A 17,726-nucleotide genomic window follows, 5' to 3' on the forward strand; every position below is an offset into this window, starting at 1 on the left:
TAAATCACTTACATATAATCCCTTGTCCAGATTTTAAGAAATTCTATTCTATAGTCTTCTTATCTCTATTAGGACTTATAAACTATTTCCAAACAAAGACTCCTAAAGATTATACCATGTCCATTCATTCACTTAAGACTTTCAACGATTTATTGAGTACCCAGTGTGTTCTAGGCCTTGGGTTTATAGCAGTGACTGAAGTAAGCATCATTGACTTCATGGAATTCACAGTCTCTGTTTACCTAGGTTTAAGAAGGGGACCTCCATAACTTATCAGATTTGACCCAAACTTTCTTAGTTTGATGTTGAAGATCTTAAGTGACCTCATCTCTCAACTATCATTCAACAAAGACGGTCCCCTGTAGTCAAGTCATTCTCTCTTCCTGTTCATCAGCCTTCCTGTCTCCATACCAACCCAATCTACCTCTGGTCATTGATGCTATCATTCCCCATCAGGAATACTGTCCAGTGTTGTGGACAGGGCAGAGAGATGGGAAAGTAAGGTTCATCTATCCATTACATACACTTGTTGAGAGCCAAGCACTGTTGTAGAGATGGGGGAATTCAGCAGTGAACAAGACAGAAAATAAACATACAATCAAAAAACCAAAAAGAAATATCAGATAAGTGCTATGCAGGGTGTGGTGACAATGTCCTAGCAGCTACTTGATATTGGGTATATTAAGCTGAGAGCTCGACGACAAAGATAGTGGCCATGCAAAGTTTAGGGGGAAAAGCATTACTGGGAGAAGGAAAAAGCTAGTGAAGGCTTTCAGTGAAAACGTATGTAAGAAGAATATAAGGAAGGCCAGTGAGGTTGTTGCATAGTGGGAGATGCTAAGGTGCTAACGGCGGGGGTCAAACAGGTCCACATGAGCCAGATGACATAGAGGCAGAAGTACGGATTTTATTCTGGGTAGAATGGAATGTCACTGGACGGTTCTAAACAGGGTGTTATGTGATCTGATTTATGCTTTAACGTAGCTTTCTTCAGATGTGTGGAAACTGGATTGTAGAGAGGCAAGAAGAGACCAAACGGGAAGTACTCTAGTTGCCCAATGAGATGATAATGGTGGTTCAGATAGGTGTTGATTCAAATGGACAGACTGGGCAGATGTTATGCAAGTAGGTGTCAAGGGGCTTGGTGGTGGATTGAATGTGGGGGGTGCAAGAGAGGACTCAGAGATAATTCCCAGGGTTTTTACTTGAGTAACTGGCTGGCTGGTCATATCCTTTATTGATCTAGAGAAGGTCTGGGTGAGGGAGGTAGTAATCAAATGTCCAAATGGGGGGTGACGTGGCTGAAAAGATAGACTGCCATTTCCAGGCTGCAAAGGGTTTAAGAGATTAAGAAAACTCAACCTTTTTCTGAATTGTGACTCAGGAAACATACATTGATGTGTAGGATAAGCTGGAAGGGGTAGAAACTGTACGTCTGCAGTAGGATTTCGGGAGTAAGAATGGCGGAGGGGGGGCAGTTGGATATGAGACAGAGAGTCAAAAGTGACAAGAATAATTATAAAAGAGCCAAACAGAGTTGGGAAAGAGGTCAAACAAACAGAAAACGTTTTTATTTGAAGATGCAAACAGAGTAAGAGTGGAGTAGGATTAATCATAGATGGTTTCTTGGTTCATAATTTTGAGAAGAGGTGATGTAGTGAGTAGAAAGGAGAGAGTACAGCCAGCTCCTAAGAGAAGGGCTAAGTCTGTTCCAGAAGGAGGAATTCCTCAGCCATGGTTGGGTCCCACAAACACACTGGCATGGGAAAGAACTTGGGTTGAAGGAAGAGAGCAGACTTTTCGAACTACATCTGGTCATTCCCTCCACTGGTGGTAAGAGTACTGGAGTGTGTGTGTGTGTGTGTGTGTGTGTGTGTGTGTGTGTGTGTGAATAGCAACGTCAACTACATTTTAGTTGCCACACATCCTTTTACCATAAAAAAATCTGGCAACCCTATTACCATTGGGATCATCTAACAGGTTATCTGATGAAACTTATAAATTGTAGCACTTCCAGAGCTTGAAATATTGTTTCATAAAATGGGACACTTTTCCTCACCTTTATGAGTTCTATTGTCAATGAACAGTATCTTCCAAAACAGGAAGTTAGTAAAGAAGATCTTTGTCACATCAAGGGAGAAAAACTGTTGCTCTTTATGAGAAAATGTTTCCAGTTTACAATTAATTTTATTTTTCTGAGTGAATTTTCTTTCTCCAATATAAGAGGCTAGATCAATAAGAACTCTGCATCTATAACTTAGGAATCTAGACAGGGAAAATCATCAAAGAGAAAGCAAATGATGAAGAAAATTGATATGCTTACCTTCTTGGTACTCCCTTATCCTTCATTTTCCACTTCTGTTGTCTCCACCAAAACCTCACCACTGAAGCTAAATGAATCACCGGAAGGAATTTTTTTCTAGAGAAACAAATTTTGGCTCATTTGTGTCAATTGCAAAAGCAGCTGCTTCTTTCCTATATGAGCCATTTTCTGAATAAGTGATTTTTTTTTTTTTTTGGTTGGCAAGCTAAGGGATTTTGCCTTAGTCAATAGTTGGCATTATCATCAAATAGGAGGCAAATTAGTCACTGCAAATGAATTAATATCTTCCAGAGCCAGAGTTATTTATGCCCTGAGTGATAAACTTGGGAACTGTTAATCAGCGCACTGACAGAATTTGTAAATGAGATCAATGCATCACTGTTGGGGATCTTCCAGGAATGATGGAGGACAGGATGGCTGCCAGAGGACTGGATTCATTCGTTTGCTTGCTCCTTCCTTCCTCTCCTTCTTTTCTCCCTTCCTCTCCTTCCTTTCCTCTCCCTTCCCTTCCTTCCTTTCTCCTTCCTTCCTCTCTTCCTCCCTCCCTTCCTTTCTTCCTTCTTTCCCATATATTGATGTTCTATTCCATACCAAGTGTCAGGGACATCCTTGAGGAAATCATATCCCCCACCTTAAGAATCTAGTGGGGAAAAGAAACACATGAAGATGTCAGACATCATTAGAGTACAATGCCTTAAGCATGATAATAAAGGTCTATGAAAATGTTTTAATGTACAGACAAGGAAGAGCCTAACTTTCCCTGTAAGGGTTAGGGAGGGCCTCACTGAGAAAAATAAACATGAATTTGCCAGGTGGACAAGGTGGTATTTTAGGCAGAAGGAAAAAAAATATGTGTAAAGCCGTGGGTTTGGGGGAAGACATGATCATCACTACTGCAGCAATCACAATAATAAGTAACATTTACTATGCACTTACTATGTGCCTGACGCCATGTTATGAGCTTTTCATGAATTAATGCTTTTAATTCTTACAGCTGCTCTATAAGTAGGCATCATTCCCATTTTTCTGATAAGAATAAGAGGTTCCAAATGGTAAAGAAACGTGTCCCAAGGAGGAACTGGTATGTTTTTGGAGTTGTAACCACTTCAGTTTATTGGTGTATGTGTGTGGCAGGTGGGTAGTGAGAAATGTCAAAAGATGAGGCTGGAAAGATCATCAGGAGTGTGTGTTAATAAACGCTAAGATGCACTACAGAAAAGGGCTTAGGTTCATTCTTAAGCAGGACAAATTTGTCCATCTATCCCTCTGTCTATCCACTCATTTATTAAATATTCTTACATATGGAATTTTAAGCAGTATACAGAGAATGAGTAAAAATGAGGGTGAAAGATGAGAAAAGATGAGGGAAAGGATGCAATGAAGTTATCTTTGTGTGGAAGTTAAAGAACCAGTTGAGAAAAGAATGGCAGCCTAGGCTGAGTGAGTTGAAATTGTACCCACTGGAAAAGGCCAGACTCTTTCAAAATAATTACTTTGAAGTCATTTATTCAGATGGACAGATGGGTGATAGATATAGTTGGTAATATTTTCACTTGAAAATAATTTCTTTTTGAGAAATTTTTTTTTTTTTGAGCAGAGGCCAGGGAGGGGCAGAGGGACGGGGAGAGAGAAAATCTCAAGCAGACTCCACGCTCAGCATGGAGCCTGATGTGGGGCTCGATCTCACGACTCTGAGATCATGACCTGAGCTGAAATCAAGTCAGTGCTTAACTGACAGAGCCACCCAGTTGCCCCAACTTGAAAATAATTTTTAAAGGAGGTATAACCAAATGCCTCCTCCATCAAAACACAATCTTAATAAAGCACTCGTGGAATGTCTGTCTTTAATAATTCTATTGCCCAAATATTTGCTAAGATGACTTATTCACGATATTTGTACCAATCCAAATAAATAAGTTAACTTGTTGCTTGACTTGTTATTTTTAAGCCAAGTAAAAGATGCATTCTTGGGACGCCTGGGTGGCTCAGTCGGTTAAGCGTCTGCCTTCGGCTCAGGTCATGATCCCAGGGTCCTGGGATCGAGTCCTGCATCGGGCTCCCTGCTCCACGGGGAGCCTGCTTCTCCCTCTGCCTCTGCCTCTCTCTCTCTCTCTCTCATGAATAAATAAGTAAAATCTTTAAAAAAAAAAAAGATGCATTCTTCTAACGAATTCACTAACATGTTGACATGTAGCTCTTCCTTTTGACAGTGATTAGTTAGCAGGAGGAATTGCCTGTCTAGGCTATTCTGAGTTCGCAAGACCCAAATTGCATCAGCCAAATAGTCTCTATTATAAAGGAGCTTTAATTGAGTATATCCAGATCTGCTTCTAAGATTGTTTAGAAGCAAGTTCAAAAGAAGAGGGGACAGAACACAAACTATGAAAAATTTAACTGCTGTGTTAAAAGATCATCCTGACAGAAGCTAATTCTAGTGTCAGTCATCTGACTCTATTTTTGTGTAAACATTAGAGAGATAGGATGAGAGTAGTCTGTGTGGAGCTTGTGTTTCTTGGCCTATAACTGAGTCCTGTCCTCAGAGGCAAAAGTTAATAAAAGCTACACATAATCTGAAAGCTCTCCTGGTAGCTATCTTCATGAAATGGGAGAACACATGACAGTGTGGTGGCAGTTTGTAGTGCAGTAGGCTAGATCTAAAGGTCACCAGTTCCTCATGATGTCCTGAGTAACTAAGCAATTGGTCAGGCATGTGGGTTGTGTATGATTCAGGTATAGTCAAGTGGTCTTGTAATACGTCTATGATTTGGGGGAACAGAGGTCATCCTTCCTGAAAATGGAATAAACAATGGATTCCCACCAGGAGCTACTATGCCCAGAGTCAACAACAGTATAAAACAAGCCATTGAGGAGAAAAGATCTCAGTTCAGAAAAGTCACTGATTAGCTTTGAGGGCAAAATATCTCAACCAGAGCCTTTATTGGTTTCTATTTTCAATCAGCCCTACAGTTGAGGGCCTGCCTGACAAAAAGTTGAGGCAGTTAACTATGTTGTAAGGTGGTGAGAAATGAGCCCCCTAAGTCAGCTGGACAATTCTTCCCCACCTATTTCATATCTATGTTAACTCTGTCTAGAATCTATCCTTTTTGTCCAGTGAAATCTAGTGGACTGGCTCTGGTCCTCCTATACCTATTATTAGAACCAAGGTTTTCCTGAGGTAATAAAATTAAAAGCTTTAATTTTTACAAGGTCATGGCCTCTTGTTTAATTGTGTTACTTTAAGCTTCTCAGCAAATCTTGTCAAACTAGGTACTAGAAAAATGAAAAATGGAACCTGTAATTTCTGTGAAATTTTATTTTTTAGGTAAAATTGGTTTTAAAATCTGCTAATAAGTGGAAAGAGATCGGCTTCTCTCAAGTTACAGAGCAGAGATTCAACTGTCCTATACAATGAAAGGTCTTCAGTGAAGGTTGAAGCTTCAATTGTACCACTCTGAGCTCCTCTGACCTCCCTAATCCAGTCATTTATGCTCACAGCTCATAGGTGTGCAGGGCAGTTATGTCTAGGGCTATCCCAGGACAAAAATGGTTATTTAGTACCCAGTTGAAATAGCCTATCTATGGAAGATAAGAATCCCAGAAAATCGGTGAGGTTGGCTTTTGGAGTAGAGCCATGGGTAAAACCTTCTCTAGATTTTCCCAATGTATTATGATTCAACTTATCAGATAAATGAGTTGTTAGGGAATTTTCACTTAAAGTGACAAGTTTACTTCCGATAAAATATTCCATAGGGACACAGTCTTTATTCGTTAGCAATTTTGGATTGCCGCAGATGCCCAGAGGAACTAAAGGTATTTAGCCTTCGGGTGACATCTGAGCTACTCTCCAATATCTCTAGACTGTTATGTAGAAGTAGTAGTATACTTATTCTCCATAGCTGTATCGGTGTCACAAAATCTTAATAATTGTAGTTGTCTGAAGATGAAATAAACTACTTTGGAGGGTGTGACTCCCATCCCTCACCCCTGGAGATGTTCAATAAACGTGTAGGTAATCATTTGGCAGAAAGTCCTGTGTCAGGGAGTACCTGGACTAGATGATATAAAAGAGCTCTCCAAACCTAGAAGAATCCAAGAATCTGTAATGAGTAATGAGTATTTCTAAAAATCATTTTAAGCCTTTTTTCTGCATGGGGGGGGAGATTAAATCTGAGGAAGGGCTGTTTGCTGGAAGTAAAATGTATGCCTATATTTTTATACTTTTAAGTTTTAAAATTGTTGCATTATTTTATCTTTTTTCAGAAAGCTCACTGGAAATAAATATGGAAATTTCCTAAGAGGCTGAATACTAATGAGGTTGTAACTGAACTTGGAATTCTCTCCTGGACAGAATTCCTTGGATGATATAAGGTCCTACATTTATTTATGCTTTACCTTTTTAGTTTGGAAAAGTTAAAACCTATAAAAATTGATAGACTAGTATAATGAACTCTTAGGTGCCCATCCAATTATTAACTCACAGGGTAGAATAATGGCCTCTGCAAAGATGTCCATGTCCTAAAGCCTAGAACTTGTGAATCTGTGTGAGATTACATATGTAAGTAGGAATTATGGTTGCAGATGGAATTAAAGTTGCTAATCAACTGACCTCGAGATGGGGAGACATGTGTGATTCATTTGGTCCCACCTGGAGAATCATATTAGCAATTTAAATATTTAAATTTGGTAGCATATATTTAATCTGTTTTTATAGGTATTCAGAGTGATATCTATCCCTATTATAGACAAAGCCCACGAATAAGAGCATTGTCTTTCTTTGCTAAGTTGGCAAATAACTTGTTTTACTTGATAATACATACAAAGAAATTTCTAGCTTTATCCGTAAGGATTATTTTATCCTTTTCATACTTTAACGGTCTTTCTCTTTTCTTTTTTTTCTTTTATAGAAATTTCTTTAGAGCTGCTGTAAAAAATTACCACAAACTTAGTGGCTTAAAACAACACAAATGTATTATTTTGTAGCTCTTATTGGTGGGAGTGCAAGAAGAAGGCAGAGGAGAGAGACCCAGAGAGATGGCCATGTGGGCAGGGCTTGGCTTCATGTCACTCGCTGCTGGATGCAGATGGAGGGAGGGGCCCTGAGCCAGAGAATGCTGGTGGCCTCTGGAAGCTGGAAAAGATGAGGAAACAGATTCTCCCTCCAAGCCTCTTAACGGAAGGCGAGCTTGTTGACACCTTGATTTTAGCCTTGTGAGACCCACTTCTGATCTCTCACCTGTAGGAACTATGCTATTTATCATCCAATTTCAATACACAGGTGAATATTGAAGAGGAAAAAAACTGCATTATTTTATAGAAGCCAGTGACACTGTTTATCCTTATTAAGGTATGGGACTTTCAATAAAATTAACTAAAATCTATGATCGTTTTCTTCAAAATTCCCATTTATATTTATAGGTGTTTTTTTCCCTAGTCTTGATAAATATAGTATTTGAGTTAAAAAATCAACCACTCAACCAACTGAATGACTCACTCTGCAAACATAAACATGAGCAAAAACAAAAAATAAAATAAGATGAAACAAAAACAAAGCATTTAAAGTTTATAAGCAGTCACTTTTGAAAATCGATGTCAGTGGCTTGAATGAAATTTCTAATATATTATTTTTATCTTGCTAGTATTAAAACAAAGGACAAAAGATCAATGCCTCAGTTACTGAAGTCATATATTCTAATGGGCCATTTATTTCTTTTATGTTTAAGTCCTTTTTCTTCAAAGATATTAGCCATATTATTCAGAATCTGGAGTGGAGTTCTTTAAATGCTATCATCGGAGGTATATTCAACTGTTGTGTCTGAGACGCACAGATTATATTCCTTTGGAAGGTTGCAGGAGAAATGCTTTGGTAGCATATACTTCTTTTACCAGTTTAAGTTAGAAACACACACCAGTAAGACTGAGCATATGGCACAAACTTACACACACACACACACACAGAGGCACAGGAAAATCCAATACTATTTAACATTCTACTTAATATTTAATACATCATCTCATTCTTAGACACAATGAGAAACCAAAATGTAGAAAGTTAAGGGTTGTTGCTAAAACTATCGTGATGTGTAAACTTGGCTAGGCTGTAATGCCCAGTTACTTAAACACCAGTCTAGATGTTGTTACAAAAGTAGTTTTTAGATGTGATTAACATTTACAATCAGTAGACTTTAAATTAAGGAAATTCACTCCATAATGGGGGTGGGCCTCATCTAATCAGTTAAAGGCTCTAACAGCAAAGACTGAGGTTTCCTGAGGAAAAAGCAATTCAGCCTCAATATTGCAACATGGAAACATTGCCTGAGCTTCCCACCTATTGGCCTACATTACAGATTTTGGACTCAAGACTGCAAGATCAACTTTTACCTGAATTTCTAGCCTGTTGGCCTCCCCTGTGGATTTCAGACTTCCTAGCCCCTACAATTGTGTAAGTCAGTTTCTTAAAATCTCTCGATAAATAGATAGGGAAAGAGATAGAGAGATGATAGCTAGATCTCCTATTGGGTTTGTTCCTCAGGAGAACCCTTCATAATATAGCTATTATTGCTCAAACATCCTTCAAATAAGACAATACCTTGATTAATTCTGAAATAATTCTATAGTCTCATTTTGGGCACCTATCACTTGCTTTATTTAAATTGAGTCAAAATATTTTATTCTTTTTAAGCCCAAATTGATAATTGAAACTTGAAAAGTTCACAAGAACTTATTTTTTCTATCCAGTATTGCTGTTTCTTGTGTTTCTTTCTCCACCCTAAACCAGCCTCCAACCACTTTCCTATCCAGCCCATGAATCATTCCTAACACACACTTCATTTTTCTAAAATACAAGATCAATGAAGAGCTCTATAGACATTCTGTCATAGTTTTTGGGTTTATTTGCTTTTTTGGCTTAAATCTCTTTTCAGTGACCATCGCTACTGTGTTTCTATTCTCGTTGGTGACTATTTTCTACCAATTTATGTTTAGCCAACAGTTAAAATAATGTGTGTTGAGATACTAGCTGAAATAAGCTCAGAGACTCTAGCTCATTTACCATAAGGCTGTCCTAAGAAAACCTGCTTAGTCTACCTTAAAACAAAAACCCTTTACTAAGGTTTAAGATAAAGTCATGTCTTCATTTTCTCTTTAGGTTCAGAGTAACTAATTTTGGCCAAAACTCTAAAAAGAATTGGAAGTAATCAGTTAATTAAAGAATGCAGTCTATGACCGAGAGGCCTAAGTTCCTCAGTTGATAAAGTATTTCAAAATGCATAGTAATATTGGACTTTTTCAAAGCAAAGATAATGTTCAAAATAACAAAACCACTCTTCTGCTGTTGCTTAAGAGGGATTTACTCACTATGCAATTTATGACTCAGATTATCTTCTTAAACAAATGTTACCCAAATAAACCTTCCTTGAAATCAATAGTACTGGTGTTCAAACATTTTCCTTTATATGGAGTTAAGTGTGTCTGCTATCATCTGACTGAACCAGCTAAAGCCATTTCTCTTAAAGACATCAACAGCTCAAGGAAAAAAAGTTTTCTCTCCAGGGCTGGGGGAGGACTTTTGCTTTGCACTTTAAAATGTTTGCTCTGTTCCAAGAAGATATTAGGATCAGTTGACTGACAACAGGAAAAATTTTCCTGGCAGAGGAGGAAGCCAGAGGAGATTCATATGCAGACAAAATTTTAACTATCAGGCTGTTTGTATCCCCATGTCTATTCTAATATGCCAAGCTGGGATAAATCAAATGGGCTCTAAAAATGGTAGATAAAAATGTGATTGCACAATAATTCTGGAGTTTTGCAGAATATCCGTCTTAAGCACTTCTTTTTTTCCAAGGAGTTATTTATTACCGGGCAAAGCTATATGGCTATTTCAATATATGTACTACTCTAAGGAAAAAAAAAAAAAAATCCTTGAAAACTTTACATTTGAAAAGTGTTATAAAGATACGAAGGTTTGTTGAAGTGCTAGTGTGAGTTTAAACAGACTGGGACCCAGGCAGAGATGCCTGAAATCTGAAGCGAGGAGGGAAACTGGGTCAGATGATGCAGTGCAGTGCTGGGGGGATGTGTCCATGGTCCGGCTGGCCAGCCCTCCTCAGGGGAGGCCCGGACGGAAGGATCCTGCCTCAAGGTGTGGGGTGCGTGTGTACACAACTTGTCTTTATTATGAGCCCCCAGGGCTGGCAATCTCTTATTGATGTGGGAATTGAACTCCCGGCAGAAATGCAAAGAGAACCACGGACACATGAAGGCAATGTTGGGTAAATTCATGAAGCAAATATTTCAGAGACCTCAGGACAGACTTTTCTAGTCAGCGTTTCATAGCAACTCTATAATTATTCAGTTTTCCTTCTTTTCTCAAAGGAAATGTCATCCTGGTAAGGATTAGCAGAGTAACTGTTTAATCCAGGCCATAATTCATACTCTAAAAATCCCTCAGAGAGTGGAGGAAATTCTAATTGCTGAGATTGAGGGGACACAAACAGCAGATAGGCCCTTCTCTTTTACTGTCTTCAGGGCCCTCACCTGTGCCCCCCCTCCCTTTGTTGGTATGAGCCTTGGGCTGTTTTTCTTACTAGAACATTTCACACAGGCAAAACAGGGGGTGTAAATGAAAATTCAAAAGGAAGGCACCCAGAGTTAATTCGTGGCCTGCTAGACCTATCCACATCCAACTTTAAATGAACTAAGACTGAAAATATACCTGGTCTAAATATAATCTCATCACAGCAATGCAAGGAGAATGTAATTAGGACTTACCCTCATTCTTCCCTGAAGGAGGCTCATTGTGAGAACTACTGAAGAAATAATTGAACTTAAATTTGATATAAACTAGATCAAAAAACTGAATAAAGAACTACAATGATAAAAAAAAAACGTAAAAAAGAAAAGCCCCCAAACACAGATGACTCTGAGACTTAATGTAGTTGGAAATTACTTATGGTAAACAGCATATATGATTTTATTCAAGAAAATATAAACAATTCAAAAAGAATGGAATCTATTTTATTAATGATAACTTGATCAAGCTCTTAGCTTCCTAATGATTTTTCAGGTTAGAAGTTGCCTTAAGGTTCTTGAATTTAGTTTTTCAATTTTAATTGTTAAATATTAATTTAATTATTTTCTTATTTTAGGGGTCATTTCTCAAAAAACCTTACTTTCTATCACTTCCTAAATGCATAGTATTTTATCAGAAAGCTATCTTTGGCTAGATATCTTTTTCATCAATCCCGGGAATTAGACTTTTCTTCTCCGTCTCCTTTCTCTCAAAAACCGAGTTTATTTCAAACTAGTGCCAATAAATAGGAATTTTTCACAATTGTTCCTCTGGGCTAACTGAACCATACTGATAAACTGAGAACTTTAGGAACTGAGTTATTGGCCTAGTTAGAACCTGACGAATGTTAACATAAATACAACAAAAACACTGAAAAAGCTTTTTCTATAATGAATTATTTTTAATGAATTTTGGTTTGTCCTTTTCTTTTTTCTTTCCTTGGTAAGAACTTTGAATTTTAAGGATTGCGAGGTGAAGACTTTTGTTGAGATCTAATTATAGGGAAATAACACTAACCTTATTGCTAATTTTACCTTAATCTTCTTTCTTTTCTAGGTTATTAAAATAATTATTATTCTGTCTTCTTATAATATGTTCTTTCCTCAATATCAGAAATTTATAAAGAAGAAAACCCAAATCACCTGTAAACCTATTTTTATATAGAGATAACCTCTTTTAACATTTTTTTGGTAAATTTACTTTCGGCCTTTTGTGTACACACATGCATTTCCCGGTGACTAATTTTAGATTTCGTAGCAACGAGGCTATGTTTTATATATTTGGCACTCACAGTGAGTGAGTCCTTTAATTGAAGTCCTAGTGTCCTTTAACTGAAGTTCTTCTGTATGTAAATCACACTGGCCTGGATTCAGGAAAACCAGCGATTGGCAGTGACTGTCCATTAGAGGAGTTAGAAGGTGAACATACTTTTTGGGAGCTCTTGATGGCAGCTCCCTGGAAAGCTCAGAATCCACTTGCTCAGAAATACACATTCCCTGCTCCTTTCTGAGTGCGGCAGATCCCTTCAGTTTGTCAAAATTCTTCTACCATTTCTCCCTTTGCTGCAATATAGTCCTGAATACTTAATAAACAATGATTAACTTCACTGGAACACACAGAGATGAAAATAGCTCCAGGTTCTGAAGTAGTGACCTTAGCTAGCAATCAAAGAGAAATTTTATTTATGCACCATGAAAAGGGTGGCTGCAGATGTTTCTGTCTGTACAGCCATTTATCTATCTTGAGGCACAAAAACACTTCTCTTACATAGTTTCATTTTTTTGAGAGATTTATTTATTTATTTGAGAGAGAGTGAGAGAGCGTGTGCAAGTGGGAGGAGGGGCAGAGGGAGAGGGAGAGAAGCAAACTCCCCACTGAGCGCACAGCCCAATGCGGGGCTCCATCTCTGGACCCTGAGCTCATGACCTGAGCTCAAACCAAGAGTCAGATGCTTAACCGACTGAGTCACCCAGGTGCCCCTAAATAGTTTCATTTCTATAATAAGGAATGATTTAAAAATAAATAGCATAATGAAATATTTAAACCCACTTTGCAATAGTATTTGTGTAATATTTCATTGATGTGTACCTAAATAAAAATAAGCAAATAAAACCCCAAACCTACTGAAAGGCAAACACCGTAATGTATATAAAGGTTATATGAATGTAAAGGGCTTATAGCTTTTTTTTGTATGTGTGTGCGTGCATGCATGTGTATACACGTGTACACGCGTGCCCGAGCACTTATTCAAAGTTTTACTCATTGAATATATATTATTTTTGTGATAAGCAAAACAAAGGAAGTTCATGAGGAATAATTTTAAAAGTTCCCACTGCGGGGCACCTGGGTGGCTCAGTCGTTAAGCGTCTGCCTTCGGCTGGGGTCGTGGTCCCAGGGTCCTGGGATCGAGCCCCGCATTGGGCTCCCTGCTTGGCAGGAAGCCTGCTTCTCCCTCTCCCACTCCCCCTGCTTGTGTTCCCTCTCTCGCTGTGTCTCTCTCTGCCAAATAAATAAATAAAATCTTTAAAAAAAAATACATTTTCAGGGGCGCCTGGGTGGCTCAGTCGTTAAGTGTCTGCCTTCAGCTCAGGTCATGATCCCAGGGTCCTGGGATCGAGCCCCGCATCAGGCTCCCTGCTCAGCGGGAAGCCTGCTTCTCCCTCTCCCACTCCCCCTGCTTGTGTTCCCTCTCTCGCTGTGTCTCTCTCTGTCAAATAAATAAATAAAATCTTTAAAAAAAAAAAAAGTTCCCACTGCAATAATCTTCCATTTCTCGTTCTTAAAAATGTATTTGACCACAGAATGTTTCAGAAAATGTTTCAAAACTTAAGACTGTCAAGACTATCTATTTGCTTAAATGATATGGGTGCCTCATGTCTATTTCAATATTTTCTTTTCTCATTTATAATTTCTCCTTATTTTCTTCTTGAATACTCTCATATTCATATCTCTAAACATGATCTTTTCTTTTGGATATAATGGGGAGTGGGTGGTGGAAACGGATACTTTGTTTTTACCTCTGCATTATTTCAGTGTGATCTCTTACAGTGTTTGGGACCATTTCTTTGCTCTCTATATCTTCTTTCCCTTTTCTTCCTGACCCCTTGCCTCTCTTTCATAGAATAATCATTCTGATCTGCCATATTCCAGAAGTACTACTAACAGTGCTGCTAAAGGTGGGCCTAAAAGACTTTACCGTGTTTGTAATCATAGCGTTTTACACTGCTTTAGTCTGCATATTAATGGTATATTAAGCTTCTAAAATGATTAGGTTCCTTTGTTTAAAATGGCATTCATCTGGGGTGTTGGGTGGCTCAGTCAGATAAGCATCCAAATCTTGACCCCAGCTCAGGTCTTGATCTCAGGGTCGTTGAGTTCAAGCCCCACATTGGGTTCCATGCTGGGTGTGGAGCCTACTTAAAACAAACAAACAGGGGCGCCTGGGTGGCTCAGTCGTTAAGCGTCTGCCTTCGGCTCAGGTCATGATCCCAGGGTCCTGGGATCGAGTCCCACGTCGGGCTTCCCGCTCGGGGAAGCCTGCTTCTCCCTCTCCCACTCCCCCTGCTTGTGTTCCTGCTCTCGCTATCTCTCTCTCTGTCAAATAAATAAATAAAATCTTTAAAAAAAAACAAACAAACAAACAAACAAACAAACAAACAAATAAATAAAATGGTATTCATTTGGCGCATGTCCACCATTACTTTACATTCCAACATGTCACCAAGTAGCTGATCAGACTGTCCTGCCAATCTAGCATTAATGTTAGTCTGTTCATACTGTCTTGGGGGCAGTTGTAACTAGCTCTAGAAAAATAAAAGTGGAGAAGACACTCCTGATTTTTTTTTTCTGGAAGAAACCCTGGTTAATGCATATTACATAGTGTCACATTATTGAATAAATGAAGCTCTAAAGGGCTAAATAGAGGTCATTATCATTGTCAAGCAGACATTTACATAGTACTTTCTATGTGGCAAGCATTTGATCGAAATTCTTGACATATATTAACCTGTTTCTTTCTCTAACAATCCAGTGAATAGGTAGAACATTATCCCTGTTTAACAGTTGAGAAAACCGAGGAGCAGGTTGGTTGGAGAACTTGTCCAAAGTCACGGAGCTCCTATGGAGCGGAGCTGGCATTTCAAGCCAGGCAGCTTACTTCCAGAGGCTCTTCTCTTAACCCTAATGCCATCCCACCTTATTATAGTAACAGCAAATGTTTGATCACGTTTGAAAAAATATGCAGAGTATTATGCTATGCACTGGGAATGGAATGTTAAAAAAAAAAAAAAAAAAAAAGGTATGAGACAGTTTGTGCCCTTAGAGGTCTTCAAGCTAGTTAGAAAGACAGGTAAACAATGGAAAACTGCAGCTCATTCCAGGCAGCAGAAGCTGTGATAAAGGAACCATTCAGAAAAGCTCTTGAGGATTTTGAAGGTGCCCAGGTCACTACAGGCTGGGGAAATTTGGAAAAGACTTCATGTTTATGGACCTTTGAGATGTTTGGACCAAAGATCAAGATGCTTTTTATTGAACGTTATAAAAAATATGAATAGCTTAAAAATGCATCGGAAAATCACTAAGACAATTGGTCTGAAAATAATTTGAATCATCCGTAGGTAGAGCGAGTACTTGACTAAACCCCAGCAGGTGAGTGAGAATTACTAACATAAAACAAAGGAATTTAAAACACCATTATTGTGCCATTAATATAGAAGAATTAGAGTGATCAGATAATTCAGAAGATGCTTGTCTTGCTGCCTTTACAAGTGGGCCATGCAATGCCTTGGGCTGCAAACAATTAGTTCTGCGTGTCACAGGAGCTTGCAAGTGACAAGACCCTTTGACAGCTCTGAACGATGAACCAGTGCCCAGGAGAACAGCAATCTAGAAACTAACTTGATTTGATACTTCTTTTTGTTTAAAGCAACCAACGTTTCAGTGATCTATAGTACTCCAGGGTTATATTTATCTACTCTTACTGTAATGCAATTGTTTCAGAAGAAATAATGGGTGAGTTAGATAACAAGACCAATGGCACCTCGGGATAAATAAGAATATAGGAAAATTTAAAATGTTAAAAATCCTCTATATCTATTCCTGCCTTTTCTCTTATGTTCAGAGTAAGATTATTTTATTTTTCTTCCACTTACCTTACTTGCTATTAAACTGTACTATAGTTTGGCTTCCCATTATTGCTAATTATCATTTATTCTATACATTCCATATTTTCAGTGAACATTATGTATCAGTTACTTAATACTGACATCTTTTATAGAATGTGTTTAAATCACATATAGATTGAATATACACGTTATCTCAATATGTCTAATGATTCATTATTATTGTTTTCTCTCCAGGAATTCTACCATCCATCCAGTTATTTAAAATTAGAAAGTTGGCTGGATGCGTGGGTGGCTCAGTCAGTTAAGCAGCATCTGACTCTTGATTTCAGCTCAGGTCATGATCTCAGGGATGTGAAATTGAGCCCTGCATTGGGTTCCATGCTCTGAGCGTGGAGTCTGCTTAAAGAATCTCTCTCTCCCTCTCTCTCCGCCCTGCCCCTCAGCTTTGCTCTTGCTCTCCTGTGTGCCCACCCATGTGCTCTCTGTCTCTAAAATAAATAAATAAAAAATAAAATAAAATTAGAAATGTGGGAGTCATTCTTATTTTTTTCTTCTCCCTTCCCACTTCATAGCTCATCAACATATGTCCATGTTATATCTCTTAAATATCTTATAAATGTGTCCAGTTCATAAAGGCTAATTATTTCTGTGGACCCAGAAGCATATATGGTTCTGCTGAGACTAGAACCCGGGTCTTCTGAGTCCTGATTGAGCCATCTCTCTGATCTACTATGACAGTTTTAGAGAAGGGGCTTTGTTTTAATTCTAATCTGTCTCAACAAAATGTTAATATAATAAAATATTAGAAACACAAATTCCTTATACACATTAGAAAAAAGGCAGATCTAGTATTAGTGATGTGATTATATACCTGGAAAACCCAAGAAATTCAGCTGACAAACTGAACGGTAAGATAGTTTAGGAAGATAGCTGATGTTAACTTACTATGCTGAAAAAGAAAACAGTATTCATGTATACAGCCAGTTAGAAGATAAAATTAAAGAAAAGACTTATTAAAATAGTAACAAAAAAGGTAAAATATTTAGGGATAAACTCAACAAGAAAATGTGAGAGACCCATATGAGGAAATACTCCTGATCTATAGAAAAGTACACTCGGAACGAATGTAAAGACAAACCATGTGCTTAGGAAAGTTCAAGAACAGATAGATGTTTGTAAATGTAACAACATCCCCACCCCCTAAAAAAACCCACCCGGTTTTGTTGTTCTTCCCCACTCCCCCAAATTATACACGCTAATTCTAAAGTTCATTTAGGAAAGCAAATAAGCAAGGGTCACCAGAGGAGATCAGTGGAGGGGTGGGGAGGCTATCCCTATCAGATACTGAAACAAACCTTAAAGCTTTAAGAGTTGTGTCATTCTGGCATATGAAAGAGACTCAAAATACCTACAGGAATTTAGTGTGTGCTTAAAGTGGCATCTCAAATCAATGGGAGTACTTAATAAATGTAATTGTTAATTACATTCATGAATTAATGTAAGACTTAATAAATGAGAGTAGCCATGTAGAGAAATAGAGTTCTATACTTTACCCTGTTTGTCAGAATAAAACACCAGATGGGTCAAATATTTAAGTATTAAAAAAACCCAAACCATTAAAGTTCTAGAAGATACTAATTCCTTTATAAATGTGAAGTGTGAAAGGCTTCTAAATATTGCAAATAATGATGGTGTTAGCAGCTAGCACTTCTAC

The 17,726-nt window shown here is 38.1% G+C and overlaps 1 long non-coding RNA gene across 1 annotated transcript in view; it reads left to right on the forward strand.

Moving 5' to 3' along the window:
- Positions 1–7,024, forward strand: part of LOC118003456 — a 115,162-nt gene extending 108,138 nt beyond the window's left edge. Inside the window, exon 3 of the long non-coding RNA XR_004677348.1 lies at positions 6,584–7,024. This is a non-coding gene — a long non-coding RNA (uncharacterized LOC118003456). The remainder of the gene's footprint in view (positions 1–6,583) is intronic.
- The last annotated feature ends 10,702 nt before the right edge of the window (positions 7,025–17,726 follow it).

The sequence above is a fragment of the Mirounga leonina genome, unplaced genomic scaffold, assembly GCF_011800145.1.
Source record: "Mirounga leonina isolate KUSES-001 unplaced genomic scaffold, KU_Mleo_1.0 Mir_91, whole genome shotgun sequence".
Classification (NCBI taxonomy): Eukaryota; Metazoa; Chordata; class Mammalia; order Carnivora; family Phocidae; genus Mirounga; species Mirounga leonina.